Source organism: Aethalodelphis obliquidens, unplaced genomic scaffold (genome assembly GCF_003676395.1).
Source record: "Aethalodelphis obliquidens isolate GAN/ISIS:26980383/991018 unplaced genomic scaffold, ASM367639v1 scaffold44, whole genome shotgun sequence".
Lineage (NCBI taxonomy): Eukaryota > Metazoa > Chordata > Mammalia > Artiodactyla > Delphinidae > Aethalodelphis > Aethalodelphis obliquidens.
In genome coordinates, this window is record NW_020837988.1 from 9,224,041 (window position 1) to 9,244,247 (window position 20,207).

Below are 20,207 nucleotides of genomic sequence, written 5' to 3' on the forward strand. Positions count from 1 at the left end.
TTCTGGCTGGGGCCCTAGCTCCGGCTGGGATTGGCAGCCCCCAGGCCGCAGGCCTGGTTGCCATGGCAACGCCTCTTTGTTAGGCACCAGCATCTGAAAATGTCAGACTGTTTCCAGCGGGTCAGATCTGGTTCCCTCCCTTCTTTCGCCTTCTCCTTTTTCAATTCCAGTTGCCTCTGCCCAAGTTGCAAACTTCCTCTGTCTCCATGGGGATGGAGGAGGGCTGTCTCTCTTTTTCCGTCCCAAACATCTGTCTCTATAAACAGTTGTGCAGGGCACCTCCTCCTTCTGGGCCCAGGCTTTGGGGAGGAAGTGTTTTGTTTATCTGGAGGGGGTCGGTTTCCTTGCTCCTTCAGGCTGGCCGCTGTGGGATGGCTGCAGCCCTGGACTCTGCGAGCCCCGGGCGGGCGGCCAGTGCCCGCTGCTCCTCTGGGCCAGCACTTGGTGGGAAGGGTGGCTACTCTGCACAGTTGTCTGGTAGACCTTGGTTCTGCTTTGCTAGCTGGGCTGCCTTAGACAGGTTACTTAACCTCTCTGAGCCTCTGTTTCCTCCTCTGTAAAGTGGGGAAGCTAATAGCGCCTCCCTAACAGATCTGTGCAGTGGGTAATGGTGTCACAAAGTGTCAGGTGCAATCACTGGAGCTCTCTCTAGAAGGCCCTTGTATTTCATGGTCCAGGGGATTCTTCCTGTAAGTTACTACTATTATCAGCCCCAGTCAGGAGAATGTTGAGAGGTTCATTGGTGCAGGGTTGGAATTCCACCCAGATGCAAGCGTCTGAAACCCAGGTCCTCCGTTTGCAGACTGAAGAGCTTGGATCAAGTGACCTCCTCCCCAGCTTGAAATTTTGATTTCTTTCAGGGAAGAGGGTGGGGAGAACTAAGAAATTAGTGGGGTTTTGCCGAGATCCAGGGACCGGAATGCACGATGTATGGGTGAGGAGTCAGGGACAGGGACTCCGATGACTCAGACCCGCTTTCTGCAGCTGGTAGAGATGCGAGCTGGGCCTCAGGAAAGAACGCAGCACTGGCCCAGGCCCAGCCCCGGCTCGGCCACCTCAGAGAGCCTGTCCTGGCCCCACGTGGCCTAAAGTGCCGGCATCGCTCCCGTGGGTCTCAGCAGCCTGACTCCCAGCTCCAAGCCCCGTGCTTTTTCTTGCATCTACAGTCCCAGCGTGGTGCACAGAATGAGATCAATTACACTCCTTCTAGATGATCAGAGGAGAGACCTCATAAACAACCAGTCAATGGCTGAGTGACAGCCCGGGCTTCAAAGCAGGAAGAGCTGGGTTTGAATCCAGATTCCTTAATTGCTGGTGGACCTTGGGCAAGTTAACCTTGCTGAGACTCTGTCATCTCATGTGTAAAATGGGTAGCAGAACAGTACCCACTGAGGGGGATGCTGACGAAGGGCTCGGGCAGCAGTAAGGCTGGGATGCTGGTGGCAGGGGTCACCGGTGGGGGGTGGGGTGGGAGAGCCGTGACCAAGAACCCATCCCTGGAAGGCGGGAGGCAGGAGCACTTGAGAGCCGAGCTGCAACCCCCCGTGCAAGCTCCACCGTCCCATCTGTAGAAAACACAGATTGAAAGATAAAATTATGAAGAATTTCAAGGTGACTGCAGAGCACTAAACCCCAAGCATGGGGCTCTCTTCCGAGTGCAAGGTCCTGTGTGACAGCCTGCCCCTGAGAACGTAATGTGACTGATTGCTGTCTCCTGGGATGTCTTCCAAGAGACTGAATAAAATGGACCGGAGCACAGACGCCGGGAGGAAGGGGGAATTTATACACGGCTTCACCCTTCAGCCAGTTGACGTCCCAGACTTCATGGATGCCGAGTGGTCCTTCAGCACTCCAGGCGGGGCAGGAGGGAAGAGCTCGGGGTGCTGGCCCCCCGCCAGGTGTGGCTAGGTGGAGACCCCCACCAGGGCTGACCCTGTAGGCCAGGAGCATCTGAGAAGGCACATAAAAAGCATCTGATGCAAAGTCCCTTTCCTGACATTGATGTTGATTCTGTAAGACATGCCCTTGTTTTTAGGACACACACGCCCAAGTGTTTCAGGGGAAAGAGGCATCATGTCTGCAGCTTACTCTCAAATGGCCTAGGGGAGAAATGGGGAGAGAGGGGGAAAGAAAATGGTAACAGAAACGTGGTATAATGTTAACATTTGGGATATTTGGGTGAAGCGTATACGGTAATTTTTTGTAGTATTTTTGAAACTTTTCTGTAAGCCTGAAGTTATTTCAAAACAAAAAGTTGGGCTTTTCTGTTTTGTTTTGTTTTGAAGGGCATGATACAATTATTACTGCCGTGGGTTGGGGGGTGTGGAAATACCAGCAGGGAGCTAGTCCTGCCGGCTGCGGGTCGGTGCTACGTGGAGGACCCCAGGTTCTGCAGGAGGCACCTCGGCTGTGGGACAGGGCAGCAGTGTCACCACAGTGCCAGCCCCCCCGCCCCGCACCGCTCCTGCTACCATCGGGCTCCAGCTTTCCGGCCTTGTGGCCAGTCTTCCCCTTTGGGGGGCCAGTGACTCAGCCATGGCTTCCATGTGGCAGGAAGTGGGCACAGTGACTCATGGATGGCTCTGACCCCTCCCACCTGGAGGCTGGGATAGCAGCTGATGCCCCAGGTCAGACATGGCCCCCAATGACGGGGGTCTGCACCCCACAGTGATGTGCCCAGGAAGTACCACTCTAGAGGCCGGGCCTGGAGCACCCCGCCAGCCAGGCCCCCTGGGGGCTGGCTGAACTTGCCCTCTGCCAGCTCTGCCCACAGCCTATGGCGTTTCATGGCCATCTGTGGGCATATGGGCAATGCTGGACACTCCTTAAGGATTCCCCACTGTCTGCAAAGCTGGCAGCCGCTGCCGCAGTCAGTCCCCGACCCTGCCAGATGCCCCAGCCAGGTGCCTTCACCAGGGACCTTGTTAGCACCCAGAAGTCATACAGACACCCAGGTGCCCAGGTCCCCGGGGCCCAGGCCCTTCCAGCCTGTGAAGGCTCAAGCTCTATGGCATTTCCCGCTTGCCTTGGAGACCGGTGCTGGGAAACTGTCTACTCTCTGGTCAGTGGGTTCAAAACCAGCACCTGGACTAGTTAGCAAACAAAGGTTGCTCAGGGCCCAGGCTGTGTCTTCCCTCCAAGACACTCTGACCATTCCAGCTTTTCTTCTCACTTAGGGCTGGGATTACTCACTTCAAAATTAAGGCATGACCACGTTTATGAGGGTGGTCATAAAAGTGACCCAGTGCTTGCACATCTGCTGTCTCATGTATCCTCATAACACAGAGGGAGACTGAGGCTCAGAGACGTTAAGGAACTTCTGGAGGCTACACAGCAGCACCAAGTCTGGGTTTGAACTGGCGTCTTCCTGACTCCAGAGTCCACCCTGCCTTTATCACTCCTTGAGGTGGGCTGTGCATTCTCCTTGACTCTTCGTGGGCTTTCCTGTGTCCACACTTTGTCTGCCAGCTCCAGGGTGGATCAAGAAGGGTGGCCGGGAGGAGGGCTTCCTTATTTTCTGAAGCCTCCCAGCGCTCCGCAGTCCCTGACACGTCGAGTGCTCAGGCATGGCTTCAGGCAGACTGAGTGTCTGATGGAGGGTGACAGGCCCAGCACCAGTCCTTGGCCCCAAGCCCCACCCACACCGACCCTGCGCCTGTTCCTCTTACCCCTGTTCCCGACTGTCCCTCTCCTGTGTGTTCACCTTTGCTTCTCTTTCTCTCCTTTGATTTCCCACTCTGTTCCGTTTTTCCTTCCTTCCCTTTTTTTTTCTTTTTTTTTTTTTGTTGTTGGTTTCTTCTTCTTCTTTTTTTTTTTTTTTTGCGGTACGCGGGCCTCTCACTGTTGTGGCCTGTCCCGCTGCGGAACACAGGCTCCGGACGCGCAGGCCGAGCGGCCATGGCTCACGGGCCCAGCCGCTCTGCAGCATGTGGGATCTTCCCGGACCGGGGCACGAACCCGCGTCCCCTGCATCGGCAGGCGGACTCTCAACCACTGGCCCACCAGGGAAGTTCTATGCTTTTTGTTTTGTTTTTAGTAATTCTTTCTACCTGCTACAACCTAACCATGCTATCTTCAAGGCTAACTTTTTCAATGTCTTCCATAAGGCGATCACAGAAAGCCGAATGTTCTAATGGAATCAAGGTATTCTATATCCATAGCAATTTGCTTTTTGGCCGAGCTGCACGGCTTGCGGAATCTTAGTTCCCCGACCAGGGATCGAACACGGGCCCCCTGCAGTGGAAGCGTGGAGTCCTGAATTGCCAGGGAACAGGGAATTCCCTATCCATAGTATTTCTATGATCTGACAGTCCTGTCAAAGAAGAAAGGACTTATTTGGCCTGAGTTGCTAATAGTAAGTTACAATTTTTTTTTTATCCTTGAAAAAAGGGTAGTCAGTATTCATTTTATTATCATTTCCAGATAGATGAAAAAGAATTGTAAAGCATTCCAAATCTCTCAAACATTTCGGTATATATTTCTACAAGTTTCTAAAAACGTCTAGACGTATGTATGCCAAAAAATTCATAAAAATGCCATCATACCTAAATACTCTTTTATCTGCTTCTTTAACTTACTAATGTTTTGTGAATATCTTCACATATGAATAAGTGTACAGCTAAACTATTTTGATTGGCTGTGTAGTATTCCATTATCAGGACACCTATTCAACAGACCCTACATTACTGGATTCCAATTTTTTTGCCTTTATAAACCTTGCTACATAAACCTGTTATGAACGTGTCTTGTTCCTTCCCTGAAACAAGTTCAGGTCTTATACTCTGCCTTTTCTAAGTATCCTCTGAATCCCCACAGTGTTTATCTATACTTCTCATGTGAACCTATTTCCATTACAAAAATTATACACCGTCTTCTCCCTGCTTGTAGCCGCTAAGATCCTTTAGGGAACAGTCCACCCCAATTTAATGCCTAACACAGTAGCTTGCACTTAGACACACTCCGTAAATATTTGTTGACTAAGGGCATGAATAAACGAATTTATTTAATGATTCATTCTACAGTTTTGCTGGTGATTAACATCATACTCGCTGGTTTCTAGTTCCCGAAGTCTGGTTTCTGCCCCAGTGGGGCCTGGTTTGCCCATCTTCTGGTCCCTCGCCCAATCTCAGGGATGAGAGAAAGTGCAGCCAGGGTTGTGAGCTCCCCCCTCCCATCCCCACGGTCCCAGGATGGCGATGGCCTTGCCCTGGGCTGACACGAGTTGATTCAGAGCCTCCCTGCCCACTCTCGCGGTCGGTCTCCTCTCCTCTCTCGGACTTCAGGTCCCTATTAGCCTCCCCTGGCCCTCCTTTCTTTCTGAATTTGATTGAGAAGCAGGTAAGCTTGGAGCAGGTCCGCATGGCCTTGGGAGGCCATCTGGGGAAGGGGTGAGGTTGTGGCTGCCTTGCGTGGCTCCCTCGTGAGAAAGATACCCAAGCCTCTGCTCTTTAGGGCTTGGGTGAGACTGACAGAGTTTGGGGGTGGGCCAGGACACGGTAGGTGCTCAATCAGGCAGTTTTCTCTCTCCTCTTCCTTTAATGGACACAGTTCAGTCTTCTCCCCTAAGGACTGGGTCTGCCCCTGAGGGAACACTGTTGGTGAAGAGCCCTCCCTCCTTCCCTTCCTCCCTTCTCTCCTCATCTTTTTGAAATATGACCTCAATTCCCTAGAAGTGTGTTTTTTTTTGGCCTCGCCATGCGGCTAGTTCCCCGACCAGGGATTGAACCCCGGGCCCCGGCGGTGAAAAGCTCCAAGTCCCTAATCACTGGACCTCCAGGCAAGTCCCTAGAAGTGTTTTCTTTCGTACCCCAGCCACCAGCACTCTTTTCTCATAGAGCTCACTTGCGATTAGATCGTCTGATCTGTGGATTTTTTTTCCTACTTCATGATTTTCCTTGACCCATTTTCACTCCTAGGGCCTATAGCTTTTTTTGGGCCAGAGTTTCCCTGAACTTTTTGGAAAAACGTCCCCTAACGTCTAGGGAACCCATCTGACAAATCCCAGTGTCTCTCCCCTTAGCTGTCATTAACCCATAGGAAATCACCTGCAAGTGACCCCCCCACAATGAAATTCCTTTCCTGGGGACTTCCCTGGTGGTCCAGAGGTTGAGACTCCACTCTCCCAATGCAGGGGGCCCGAGTTTGATCCCTGGTCAGGGAACTAGATCCCGCCTGCATGGCGTAACTAAGGATCCTTCATGCTGCGATGAAGATCCTGCATGCCGCAGCTGAGACCCGGCGCAGCCAAATAAATATTAAAAAAAAAAAAAAGAAAGAAAGAAGGAGAATTCCTTTCCTGGAGCTCAAACGTCAGCCTCTTGACTGGAATAAGGACCATCATCATCCCCACCGCCACTGTGATCCGTCAACTCAGCCCAAGATTAACTGTTGATGCTATGTCTGGCTCTATAAGGGGTTGCCTTTCTAAATAATGGCTAAGAAAGGCAACGTGATCCAATATAACAAAATCTACTGGGCACCGACTATGTGACTATGAACCGGGGATTGGGGAGAGAAAAGATAGATGAGAATTGGCCTTGCCCTCAAAGAGCTTAGAATCTAATGACTAAGAACTTAGGTTTGGAATTGGAGAGCTTACAACCTAAAATGAAGGAGCAAAAAGATGAATTGGGTAAAATCAGGATAGTTTTGTGTTTTAAAGAATTTTAAAGCGGTGTTGCTTTCCCGTTTCTTCATCAGGGGTAAGTAATTTCCAGTCATCCCATCCATTAAACAAATATGTATTAAGAAAGCAAAACACAGGCCAAGAGCCTGCTGTGTGCATGGCTGGATGCACAATGAGGCCGTCCTCAGGAGACTTGAGCTCTGCTCCGTGAGAAAAGCATAAAACGGAGGGGACACCAAGGTCAGAGGGCAAGTGCCCAACCCTTGCCAGTGAGAGTCATCTTGAGTTCCACTTGAGGGGCTCAGAGTTGGGTCATCGAGGGTGGAAAGTTCTGGAAAAACCCTAATACCCCTGTTGCAACATTCTAGGAAAAATGGTCCGTCTACTGAATAAGGGTGAATCAGCCGGGGAAGGTTTGGGGCTATCAGCGCTGTCCCACGGCCACTTGTCCCCAGTCTTTGGTTCCCCAGTGAAGTTCCAGCTACCCTCTGGGGGCTGAGGGGAGGAGACGGTGAGCTCTGATCGGGAATTTCAATGAGACATATGCAAATGACCAGTGGGCTCTTCAGAGGAAGTTCTGAGAGGAGAGGGCTATGGGCAGCTCAGCGCCCATAACCCGCAAAGCAGAAGTGAGAGCCGTGCGATTTCCCAGTCCTCTCTCCCCGTCTCACCCAGCCCTGCCCCCGTGGTGTGGGCCTCCTTCCCTCTCAGAAATGAGACCTGTGACTTCTCCCCAGTTACCCAAGTCTGAGGAAATGTTTGTCTTGAAAGGAAACTAGACTTGTAAGCCTCTTCTCAGCCCCAGAATTGAGGAATAGATTTGGGGCACCCAGTGGGGCTGAGCAGGTGAAAGGAGGGGCAAAGGAGTAACCCCCCTCCCCCTCCCCCACCTTGAGCACCTACCAAGTATCAGGCCAGGGATCCAGGGCCCTCTGCAAGGTGTCCGCACCCTCACTGGCAGTGAGTGGCTGGTGGGACCAGGACCTGACCTTGCCAGCCAAGTTCCCACACACTCTGGCCCCAGGGCCACTGCCCCCCCGGACAGTAAGCCCCCTCAAGACTGGGCAAATGCTATTTTTCAGGAAACTAGGACACCACTGGGAGTATTTCCGCTGCAGCTCTGGCCTTTGACACAGATGCACATCTGGAAAACGCGGCCTTCCTTCCCCACGGAGTTTTGAACGAGCAGTTCTGGATTCCCAGTAACTTCCACTTGTAATTAATTGTCAATTGATTACCCGTTCACTTACACGTGTCAGTGTGAGGGCGCTAGCCTCTCTGTCAGGAAGTCAACTGTCTATTGACGAGTGAGTCAAAGCATCCGGTGGGTTACTTATTCATGAGCCAGGGTGCCCATGTAGCTGGGTTTCCCTCACCTGTTCCAGCTTGCCCTGAAAGATGGAAGTAAAGGGCCCTGGGGAGAAAGTGCTTTCCTGACTCTTCCTGGGCCCATATTTGAACCACACTTTCTTCCCTCGCTCGCTCTCTCTCTCTCTCTCTCTCTCTCTGTCTCACACATGATTTCCATCCTAGGTCTGGTGGCTTTTGGCCTGACCTTTTACCCATATCCCACAGTGTTAACCCCGGCCAACCCAAGGTGTAAACATGAGATGGCAGCATAAAGCACTGGCAGTAAACTGTAGACCATATTCCTTTTCTTTTTTTTCAAGATGACTTTTATTTTACTTTATTTTCTGGCCACGCCACGCAGCATGTGGGATCTTAGTTCCCCGACCAGAAACTGAACCCGTGCCCCCTGCGTTGCAAGCGCGGAGTCTTAACCACTGGACCTCCAGGGAAGTCCTGTAGACCGTATTTCTTCTTCTGGGGAGTGAGGTGAGAGGAATTGGGGCGTGGCGATGTTTTATTTTTTATTAACATACAATTGATTTTTTATTTATTTTCATTGAGTTTAAGTATACATTTGGTACACGTGTTTTACTCACAGGTATTAGTGTGATAATTTGAAGGAAAAGCTGCGGGGCATAAACTGCAGGGGGAAAAAGTCTGGGGCTAAAAGTGGGTCATCTGAGGACCCAGAAGCTAAGGCTCGAGGGGCAGAGGACATTCTGTGGGCCAGCTGGGCCTGGGCGCTGGCCTCATTACTGAAGCAAGCCACTTAATCTCTTTAAACCTCCAATGCTTCATCTGAACACCAGGAGGACCGCTGTGTGGACCGCTGTGTGGATTCCCCCTCCCTTCTTCTAACGTGGTGCACACGGTGCTGGTGGGATGAAGACCACCTGGGGCTGGTTAGAAATGCAGCATCTCAGGGCCTCCGCATTTTGACAAGATCCAAGTGGCTTCTGCTGACAAAGTTTGATTAGTGCTTTGCTAAACATGACATATTTAAAACACCTAAAAAATTAAAAAAATAATAAAGCACCTAGCAGAGAATTTGGCAATGTTAGTTTCCCTCCTCTTCCCTTCCCTGAGTGTGCTCAGATGGGATTTAGGTTAGGATAGATAATGAATGTGACTTGCAGTCTGATGGTGTCGCATATATTTTGTCTCCTTATAACCATGGTGTGGGATAGGCCACAAGTATTCTTATCTTGGTTCACAGATGGAAGAGCGTGGCCCTGATGAGTCCAGCAATGGGTCCTAAGGTTACAGAGTAGACCCAAGGGGACCAGGGCCACATGTGCAGATGCTCAAAGCTTCACCCACCAAGCCCAGGCTACCCATGGAAGTGGCCACTCCCTCTGGTGGGGGAAGGGATCCAGGGGCCAGCTGGAGCATATGCTCATCAGACGGGTTAGCTGGATAGGATGTAAAAAGATCCCAAGGGGCTGGAGTTTGGTGTCCTCAATGTGACAGTTTAACAACTTTCATTTAATGACCATTTGGGGGGCACCCATCCTTGTGCTGGGCACTGGGAATTCAACACTGAACCATATGGTCACGTGGGGTGATGGGCAAATGGGACACAGGGGGACACTGGCTGTGCCCAGGCAAGCACAGGGTGCTGGGAAGACCACCCCAGACCGAGAGATGGGAGCAGAGGGGCGGAGAGGCTCAGGCGCCAGCACCTGCGTGGTGGGCACTGGATGAGGGAGCACCGTGGCCACAAGGCTCTGGACATTCTCTCAGTGACCTGGCACCAGAGAATGTTCCCGGCCTAGGGAAGGACCTGGGTCTGGCCAAAATAGAGGAGGGAACTGGGCGCGGCCTGGGAGGAAGGTGGGGCGGTGGGGAGGGAGGGGAGCCCTGCCCCAGCGTGCCCTCTGTCCCGGGCGCGCACCCTGCCGGGAAGCCCTGGGGCCGCAGCTGCTCGGGCTGCCCGGCCCAGAATAGCCTCCCTTCCGGGCAGGGCTGCCCCGGCCCGCGGCGCCAGCGCCCGAAATAGGGCTCGGCCTGGAGGCCCGGGGGCGGCAGGCGGTGGGCGCGAGGGACCGCCCCAGCTCGGGGACGCGCCGGGGAACGGGCACCAGGGTGCGCGGCAGGGATCGGGGACCGGGGGCCGGGATGCCGGGCGCGGGCCAGCCGCTGGGTGGCGGGGCGGGGCGCTGACCTCACAGTCCGCGAGGAAGCCCGTCGTCGGGGGCCGGCCGCGCTGATGGAAGGGCTGAGGAATCCGCAGCTGGCGGCGCGATGGGGCATGTGCGTGTGTGTACACTTCCCCTTTAAACGTGGCCCGGAGAGGAGCGGTTGCCATGGGCACGCACCGGGAAGGGGGGTGGGGTGGGTGAAACCGAGGCGCGCCCGGACCGAGGTCCCGGTCCGGTCCTGGTCCGGGTCCTGGCGCGGGGCCCTGCCCGGGCAGGGGAGTCGGGAGATCCCGCCGGCGGGGGAAGGGTGGCAAGGACTCGCCTCCAGGGACACCCCAATCCGAGCCCGCCCCCCGCCCCCGCGGTGTCCCAGTCAGATGCAGTCTTGGACCAGGGTGACCTGAGGAGGCTCTGTGCCTGCCCTGCCCACCGAGAGGTGCGCCTCGCGGGGCGAGGTGGGGGACTAGCACAGGCTGCCCGCTGTTACCCTCCTTGGGCCCTGAGGCTGAGAGTTTAAAAGGTGCCTGACCTCACTCTTTGCCCATGCAGCCACCACCCCTCACCGACCTCCACCCGCCCGCTAACCTCCTCAACCTCTCCCAGCCTCAGTTTCCTTATCTATTAACCAGCGATTAGTCATATCTACCATACAGGGTGGTTGTGATTAAAATAGAATAATTATGTAATGTGCCCTGTGCACTGTAGATGGGGTCCTCTTTCCCTTCTCCCGCCCTCCCTCCTCAATCAGGCCTGGGATCAGTTAGGTCCTCCTTGTCAACATCCCGTCCCCCAGGCCTGGAGCTTCGTGGGGATCAACACCCTTGCCAGGGCTCTCCCCACCTCCTTTCCCCTCAGGGTTACCTTGGAACCCTCCTTATACAAAAGGATGGTTCGACTTGCTGTCGGAACCTGCAGGAATCCCAGGCTGAGGTCCAGGAATATTAACAGAGGGCCCAGCCTGGCTGAAGTGAGTCAGCCTCTCCCGAACATTACTTGCTGCTTCAGCTGCCCTTTGCAGATTGGACCGGTTGGTTGCCAGGACTAAGTGGCCCCTGGAAATCGCTGGAAAAACCAGCATGTCCTGGGGGGGGGGGGGCGTTAAGAGCCAACCCCGGCATACCAGGCCGGTAAGGGGCTCCTGATACCCCTTTGTCTCCTCTCTGGGAACCGAGGCTCAGGGCCGGGGAGCAGTGGTACCCCCTGTAAGGAAGGGCGGGCCTGGCTTACTGTAACTGCCTGGCTAAAAGCCTGATTGTCCTGTGGTTGGGCAGGCCAGCCAGAGAGGGGCCCTGGTGTAGGGAGAGCTCATGCAGTGTGTGAAGTGGAGATAGGCATGACTGCTTTCCCAAGGAGAGTTACTAAACCAGGTGGGGCTGCCAAGAGGGCGCCATTTCTCCCCCCAAGCAGGTCAGGCCACTAGTTAAATGCCAGATTATTTGCAAGAAATAGTTGGTCCGCGGCTCAGCCCCTTCCCAGGGGCATCAGAGCAGCCAGTGTTGACCCAGCACTCACTATGTCCTGGGCAACGTGGGTGTTCGCTCACTGATCTATGACAACAACCCTAGGAAGTGGGGACCGTTATTATCCCCATTGTAACAAATGGGGAGCAGATTCAGAGACCTGCCCTGGTCTCCTAACTTTGAGGAGGCGAACTGAACCGGGATGAAAACCCAGACTCTTAATCCCCAGTCCGTCTGGCCTCCTGGGTGTGGGAACCAGTGTGGCCCGGAAGAGTAGTGGATGGCCCAGCGGACTGCCCAGGTGTCTGAACCCCTCCCCCCAGGCACGCTGTCTGCTGGGTACTCAGCTGACTTCCTGTCCCTGGAAGAGCAGCTGCGGGTATGCTGGGGTAGGGCGGTCCCCTTCCTGTAGTTCAGGTACAAGCATAACCCCATGCCTTCTTGGCATCCTCCCTCCCTCCTTTCCCAGGCTCTAGATGTCAGACAGAATTGGACGCCCCAGAAAGCCTCTCAGGGCCAGAGATTTGTCCAGAGTCTCCAGCTGTAGGTGAGGGGCCGAGGGGGCGGAGAGAAGGGGCTGCAGGCCCCGGTTGAGGGGAGGACCTGAGAACTCTCCTTTCAGCTCTAACAGACCACCTGGAGCTTCCTTCATCACGCTTCCTCTCTGATGATGATGTCGATGCAGGGATGAAAGATGCAGATGAAAGTCCCTTAACTTCATATCCCCAGCTCTCCGTAACCTGGTCGTCTGGAACATCTGAGGGGTGGAGGCTGCCGCGCTCCTGTGTCCACTTCACCATCAGATAACCCAGGGCTTTGCAAAGAGCTGGCCGTTGGGCATCCCCTGGACTCTTCCCTAGGTGACATTGCCAAGGAACGGTGGCACTGGCAGATTTCCCATGCCCGGCCCCGAGGCTTCACCTTCCCCTGTCTTTTGCACATGGAAGCTCAGAATAAGCTTTCTAGAGGATGCTCTTTCTTGTGTGTAGCATCACCTGAGGTTGCTAATACTGAAGCTCTTCACCAGAGAAACGTAGGAAGCATCCCTGCAGCTAAAAGAGGCGATGTCTGTAGAGGACCAGGCCATGCCAAGCAGGCTACAGACGCATGCTCCCTCCTCCCCAGGAGGCACTGCCCTCGGCTGTGCAGACTGCCTCTCAGGCCTGCCCTTGGCCAGGCCATCTGCTGGGCCCATCCCTGGGCGCCTTTGAAGCCTGTCCTTTGCTCAAGGTGTCTTGGATGGAGTATAAAGTGGCCTTCCTCCTGTTCCTCTGCCCAAGAGCAAAGAAAGACACATTTGTTAGGCTCTTCCTGGAAAATGCAAGGAAAGAAAAAAAAATGTTCTTCATTTTAGATCCTGCAGGACCAACCAGCAGTACAGGGTTGAATAGTATACCCCAAATTCATGTCCATGTGGAGTCTGTGCATGTGCCCTTATTTGGAAATAGGGTCTTTGCAGATGTAGTTAAAGATGAAGTCATACTAGATTTGTTTGGGCCCTAATCCAATGACTGGATACAAGAAGAGGGAGAGTTAGACATAGGCACACGGGGAAGACAGCCATGTGAAGACGGAGGCGAAAACTGGAGTGATGTGTCTGTAAGGCAAGGAACGCTAAGGATTGCTGGTGATCAGCAAATGCTGGGGAGAGGCAGGGAAGGATCCTCCCCTAGAGACTTCAGGGGGCACATGGCCCTTGCTCATATCTTGATTTGGGACTTCTGTCCTCCAGGACGGTGAGAAAATCTGTTTCTGTTGTTTTAAACCCCCTAGTTTGTGGACCTTTGTTATAGCAGCCCCAGGAAACTCATACGAGCACCAAATGTCAAACAGAGGGCAGTTGTGGAAAACAAGAAGGAAATGCAGCAGGCACAGAAAGGAAAGGCTTGGATGAAACCAAGGAGGAGACAGGAAGGAACACTTCCTAAGCATCCTCCTCCCACCCGGGACAGGAAATGGTGGCCAAGCCTTGCCGGGCTCCACTTTCCTCATAGCGGGGGTGTGGGGGGTTGGATGGGGGTGAATGTGGGAGGTCATTTTGAATCTTGCTGGTCCCAGGGAGACCCTGCTAATAATACTAAACCTGTGACATGGTCTTGTCCCTACCTCATGACAATCCATGAAGTGGGTTTTGTTGAGATCCCTGTGTATAGATTAAGAACCACGGCTAGACTGTTAAGTACCCGCCTAAGGTCATTTGCCAGGAAGCAGTGATCTGGGACACACACCCAGCTTTCCTGCCACACAGCGGCGCTCTGCCCTCTGCCGGTCCGGGGCTCCTGTGCCCATGTCCGGTGTCTCGGAAGGGTTGGCACATGCTGGCCATGGGCAGGGATGCTGCAGCCCAACTGCCTGGGTTTGGACCCAGCTCTGCTCCTGGTTAGCTGTGTGACCTTAGGCACGTCACGTTACATCCCTGTTCTGTAGTTCCCTCCACTATAAAAACGGGGACAATAATAGGAACTAACTCATGGAGTTGCTGGAGAATTAAATGCGTTCCTACCGTCCACGTGCTTAGAATAGTGCTTGACGCGTCAGAAGCAGGCCACGAAAGTATGTGAAATAAATAAAATATGTGGGTGAAGGTTCTTTCCCTGCAGGGTCGGGGCCAACAAGAGGGCCTATGGGACGGTGAATCTTTCTTTATTCTTACTCCACAGGCCAGGGGGAGACCAAGGCCAACAGCATTCTCATGCAGTCCTTGTCTGTTTCCCACTGAACCCTCCAGAGACCAGCAGGGAGGGCCGCTGAGACCAGAGAGCAGAGTCCTGGGCAGGCTGACTCAGTTGCTCGAATCCTCCCTCCAAGGCCAAGAACACCTGTGATCCTGGATCAGGACAGCTTTCTCCTCCCAGAGGAAAGCTCGGACCCCTGCCATCACCTCGCCGCTGAATCCTGGTCAGTGTTCTGCCAGTTAACTGTGTTGCTCACAGTGGGAAGCTAGACTGGGGTGATTCATCATCACGCATCACCCCATGGAAAGCTCATCTACAGCGCACGTCGGAGGGACGGTACTGGGCGTTGCGTTTACAGACGGAGCTCAAAATGTGCTGAGCGGCCTGTGCACGCAGCAACGTGCCCAGCCCGGGCACATCCAGGAAGTCCTCCAGGCATCTCTGGCCATTTCTCCATCTTTCTCCCGGGGGCCTGCAGCCTCTACCGGTTTTCTGGCCCTTTTAATTGCTTCCTCTCCAGATGTCTCTCCTACCAGTGACGAAGTCCGGCCTGATGGTCCCAGGGCCTTATATATTCTGCCAGGGTTGAGGCCCCTCCCCTCCCCCACTCAGGATGGACCAGCTCAGTCCTTACCCTGGTGTGGGCACAAGGTCTCTTGTTGCAGCTGGGCCCCTTGGCTGACCTTCTCAGCTCCTTCTCTAAGGCTGGAGAGGCCTGGCAGGATGCCTGCAGGCTCCTCCCCTCCACTCCAGGGCTCTGGCCAGAGCCTGGTCAGGGTCCTTGCTGAGTTTCCAGCCAACCCCTGGAGTGATGGCCTGAGGAGTCCAGTGGGGAAACCCCAGTGTGTAGGGCAGTATTCCATTGACTGTCCCCACCCCCTGATTGGGCAATGCCGGCTGGTCTCTGAATAGCTTCTGGGTGGCCTTCCCGCCAGACCCCCTTGCCTACTTTCACCAGGTGCCAAGGAACACTGAAAAGGGCAGCGAATGGCTAGGGGACCACGCTCAAAAGCCAGCCTGCCTCCCTCCCAAGCTGGCTCCTTTCCCTCCAGCCTCCTTTTCATAGAATTGTATTACAGAAGGGGATATAGAGGTCATCTCATCCCTCCCCTGGCTTCCAGAAGGAATAGTTTAGAGTGATATTGGGGTTCTCTGAGGCTTTACGCAAAACTCTGCACATTTGGTTGGCCAGAGGTCTCACTGGAGTTTCCTTGGCAATTCTGTGTCCATTGGGACACCAGCCCTGAACGTCTGAGGCTCCCAGACGCTGGGAGATGGGATGACCCTGGTGTTCCCTGCAACCACTCAAAGTCTCTATGGATGGAATGGCAGCCCCAGGACTGTCCCCCAGGGCTGACTGGTCTCTGATAAAAGCCAGGTGTGGATCCAGCTGCCATTTGGGTCCCTTGGGGAGCTTTCACAGTAGCTGCTAAATGGAGGTCCTGGATGGTGGGGACTCACACACACAGGTGCAGGTAGTGGTAGAAAGGGCAGGCGATCAGTGTTCTAAGTCTACTCCTTCCACTAACCGTCTGTGTGACTTGAGGCACGCCTAAATCTCTTGACACCTTAGTTTGCTCATCTGGAAAACGCAACATATTTCATTTGAGCTGCCTCACTTACCTCTGAGTTATATAAGGAGGGAAGAGCGAGATAATATATTAGGATGTGTTCTGAAAAAAACAAAAGTGCTATTCATGCCAACACAATGTATTAAAAATAAAAGATGCCGGGGCTTCCTTGGTGGCGCAGTGGTTGAGGGTCCGCCTGCCGATGCAGGGGACGCGGGTTCGTGCCCCAGTCCAGGAAGATCCCACGTGCCGCGGAGTGGCTGGGCCTGTGAGCCATGGCCGCTGGGGCTGCGCGTCCGGAGCCTGTGCTCCGCAACGGGAGAGGCCACGACAGTGAGAGGCCCGCGTACCGCAAAAAAAAAAAAAGAAAAGATGCCTATTTGCTTCCCGAAGTAAAAGTTGTAAACGATTTAAATCATATTTTAACGACTCCAGAAACCCCTTTATTTAAAGACATTTCTTTCTTTTGTACAGTCAGGGGTCAAGCATTTGGTGGGTTTCCATTGGGCGCCACCGACTCTGCCGGATTTTGTGATGAATGTAAAAAACTGGAAGATCCAGTGCCTGGTGCAGAGTAGGCATTCAATAAGTTATCATCGAAGGAATGAATAAGAGAGTTCTTCCTTCAGAGAGTTCATAGTCCAGCCTGGAGGAAACTGGCAACCACCAACGAGAGGCAGAATTGGAAGAGGGAGAAGGGCTGTCTGGGCTGGTGGGATAACCCCAATGTGAAACGGGCTCACAGGTGAGCACAGGTGTGAAGCCTATGGTGGGCAGGTAAGGAGACCACCTTGATGGGAGGAAGTAAGTCTCCCAGTGTGGGGTGGAGCGGGTGGGCGAGTTGAAGACAATGAGCTTTCCTCTAGGGTGAGAGTCTGAATGTATTGGAAGCGGCTTAGAGGAAAGTGCCGCGGGAACCAGTGTGCATCCTACGGGGAAGGGCTGTGTGCGTGACGTGAGGATGAAACCAGTATGTTTAGAAGATGAGCCTGGCATGGAAGTGCCTGATGGGGACACACCAAACTTCTTGAAGTTCCCCAAAGCCTTCTTTTCCCTTTTTTGGCCATCTCCCTGTTTCTGATCATTAGAATGCCCCGCTGTCCCACGCCTGCCAAGGGAACACCTGCTGTTTCCCATCACCAGAGTCACCTCTTCTGGGAAACCACTGTAGGTCATTTCCTCCTGGGGGCCTCCAGATGTACCCTGTATACCATTTTATTTTTATACTCATTCCTTTTTAGGATACTTATTGGTTTTCACGTCTGGTTCCCCTTTCAGACTAAGTCTCTTGAAGTCTGAATGTTTCCTGGTTGGCAATGATCTCTCCAGCATTGGTCACAGTGCCCAGAACAGGGCTCCCACCTGCATTGATATCACCTGGGGCACTGGGCAGGTAAGCATCAGGTACTAATAATTCACCCTAAAGCTCAGAAACGCTGCAGCCCCCATCACACAACTTCGTGGGACCCCCACCCACAAAGCTCATACTGTGAATAGCGCCCCCTGTGGTTGTGTACACATCACATCAGCCTCCTGTTTTTTGTTTGTTTGTTTGTTTGTTTGTTCTGCGGTATGCAAGCCTCTCACTGTTGTGGGTGGGCTCTCCCATTGCGGAGCACAGGCTCCGGACGCGCAGGCTCAGCGGCCATGGCTCACGGGCCCAGCCGCTCCGCGGCATGTGGGATCTTCCCACACCAGGGCACGAACCCGTGTTCCCTGCATCCTCAGTCGGACTCTCAACCACTGCGCCACCAGGGAAGCCCCCCTCGTGGGTTTTATGTTTCATGTCTATACCTTCATCATCCTATACATTATGGATACCAAATAGCATTTTCTGTATGAAAAGAAGATTTGGGGGAGGCGAGGTGAAAGAGAGGAAACATTTTATTGTGTAATGTAAATAACGAACTTGCATCGTTTGTTCTTTTAAGTCTAGGTTTTCCACCTTTCTCTAAGGCTGGGCCTGATTATTACAACGAATAGCAGCTGTGATCGTATTTACGAGGAGAGCGCGCAGTTTTAGTATTCAGAGCCCTGGCTTCAGATGAGAGCCGGGGGCCTCTGATTCTCTCTGCAATGCAGCCTTCCAGGCCACTGCTGTTGCTTAAGGCTGTGCTGCAATCCGGAGCACTCAGGAGTGGGAAGTCCAGAGTTCTCCCCACTTCTGGGAACAGCCCTCCATCCCCCTCCCTGCGCCAGCTTCCACAGGCAGTCCTCATGACAGTGGGTCAGGCTAACCCAGGGTTTCACAAATGCCTGGCCTGTTCCCAGCACAGCACAGCTGGGAGGGCTCAGCACTGGGGGAAGGAGCACCGTCCTCCTCCCCCTGCCATCCTCAGGCTGGGGCCCAGGGGCTGGAGCCCAGCAGAGGGAAGGGCTGCACTTGTCTGCACTTGCCCCAGTGCGGGCAGTGATCCTGGGCCTTCCCTCCCTGCTAATTTCCCAGCTCTGGCTTAGTCAAGTTTCAAGGAGGATATTCCCTTTCCTGGGAAGTGAGGAGGATCCAGGCTTGTCTTCCCCAAAGGAAGCGAGTGGTCTCAGAGTCACCTGAGGAGGTGTTGCGTATTGAGATTCCCCACTCTCCTAGGGGCTTCTGATTCAGAAAAGCTGAGCTTGGAGTCCGGGAATCTGCAATTTCAGCCACTCCCTGGGGACTAGCCGCAGGTGGTTCTTTGGCTTTCATGAGCCTTGGGAGGGAGGCAGCTCTGGGAGGTGAGAAGGGTTGAGCCAAAAAAAGCCCTGTTTTCTCAGGTAGGACCTCCGGCTCTCTCTAATGAGCTCCATGACTCTGGAATAACTGCCCTTGTAATCCAAGTCTCACTTTCACTATCACTGAAATGGATGTGTGACCCGAGGGAAGGGTGATCAAATGCCCTGGACATTCAGGGCTACTAACCCAGGACAAGCTGGTCACCGTACCTGAGGATGAGACAGGACTGTGGATGTTCGAGGTACTGGAAATGTGACTTAAAGATGAGTCTTTGCGGCACAAATATCAGACTGTTTATTTTATTTACATTTTAACTAGTGTCTGTCACTTCCACTAAATATCTGGAGAGCAGGAGTAGCAGGGCCTTGTCTTGTTCACACTCAATCCCCTGACACACAGGATGTGTTAATGGGTACTCGCTGAGTGAATGAATGAATGAGTGAATGAATGACTGACAGGCAGGGGTTGAGGGACTCCAAGGACAATGGTCTGGGGGGGAGGGGCTGCCGGCCTGGAGGGGGGATCTCGGCTCCCCTGGGAAAACTTGATCCACTCATGGCCGACAAAGAGTCAGGGGTTTCTGAGCAGCCTCCCCTCGGAGGGGTCAGTGACCCCCAGGGACGAAGGACTGCCTCCCTCCCTCCCTCCCTCTCTCCTTCCAGGAGCCCCGGGCGCGCCGGTCCATCCTCTATCCTCCCTCTCCCGCCCCCCACCCCAGGGAGGTGCGCCTGGCAGCCTCCCGGCCGAATTTCCTGGCACTGGTCTGAGAATAAACAGCACTCTGCGCCTGTAATTCCGTTGCCACGGCGACCGCTCCGCGGGCGGCGGGGGCGTGTCGGGGGCGTGTCGGGGGCGTGGGCTGTCCTCCGCGCTCACTCTCGGCTGGGCAGCTGCGGTGGCGGCGGCGGCGGCGCGGGCCCGGGAGATGCCACCCGCCAGGCTCCGCGCGTACATTCTTCGCATAGCTCCGTCAGGGCTCCCGCGGTGTCCGGGAAGTGACTCTTCCTGGCAGAGGCAGGCCTCCAGAACGACGCGCCCGCCTGCCCGCTCGCCCGGTGGCCGCCGGATCCGGAGGGGGCGGGACGCGGCGCGGGAAGGTGCGCCCGGGACCGGGTTCTTCCCACCTCGGCCTCGGTCTTCCCGGTCCGCCCCTGTGCACATTGTCCCCCACCCCGCAGGCTTCTGTCTCTGCTTAGACTCCCTCTGTGGCTATCTGACTCTGCCCTCTCTCTCTCTCTCTGCCTGGTACTCCGGCGGTTCCCCCTCCCAAACATCCTTAGACTAGGACACACGTGCCCGCTTACTTTCCATCTCCAGCTCCCCTGTCTGTGGCCTCCTTCCTTCCCTCCCCCAGAGCAAGCCTCAGAGTTCCCGTTCCTGGCTCTAACTCATCAGGAGGCCTGCCGAAAGACAGCACCACCGGGGAGAGGATAAGGACCTCTTGGGGGTGGATTCCTACAGCGCTTGAAGCACGGTAATAGGGCCCACGGTCTGGGGAGCTCCATCTCCTCCCTTTCTGTTGGCCAGGGACCCCCAGCTGGGCTTAACCCCCTGTGCTTAACCCCCTTTGTGGCTCAAGCCGCAAAGAATTTTCCCTATGCCCTGCAGGACGCTTCTTAGCAAATCTGGGAACCAGGTGCACCCCTCCTCTGGCGGCCAGGACAGAGGGTCGCCC

General features: G+C 54.3%; 1 long non-coding RNA gene across 2 annotated transcripts; it reads left to right on the forward strand.

The window, feature by feature from the left end:
* The first annotated feature begins 3,965 nt into the window (after nt 1-3,965).
* On the forward strand, nt 3,966-18,815 carry LOC113606510 (uncharacterized). Of its 2 annotated transcripts, none has more exons than XR_003427584.1 (4): nt 3,966-8,461; nt 14,237-14,474; nt 16,297-17,215; nt 17,759-18,815. It is a non-coding gene; the product is annotated as an uncharacterized LOC113606510 (long non-coding RNA). The 2 variants fall into 2 exon arrangements; XR_003427585.1 differs by lacking the exon at nt 3,966-8,461 and adding an exon at nt 13,070-13,312.
* Nucleotides 18,816-20,207: the final 1,392 nt, after the last annotated feature.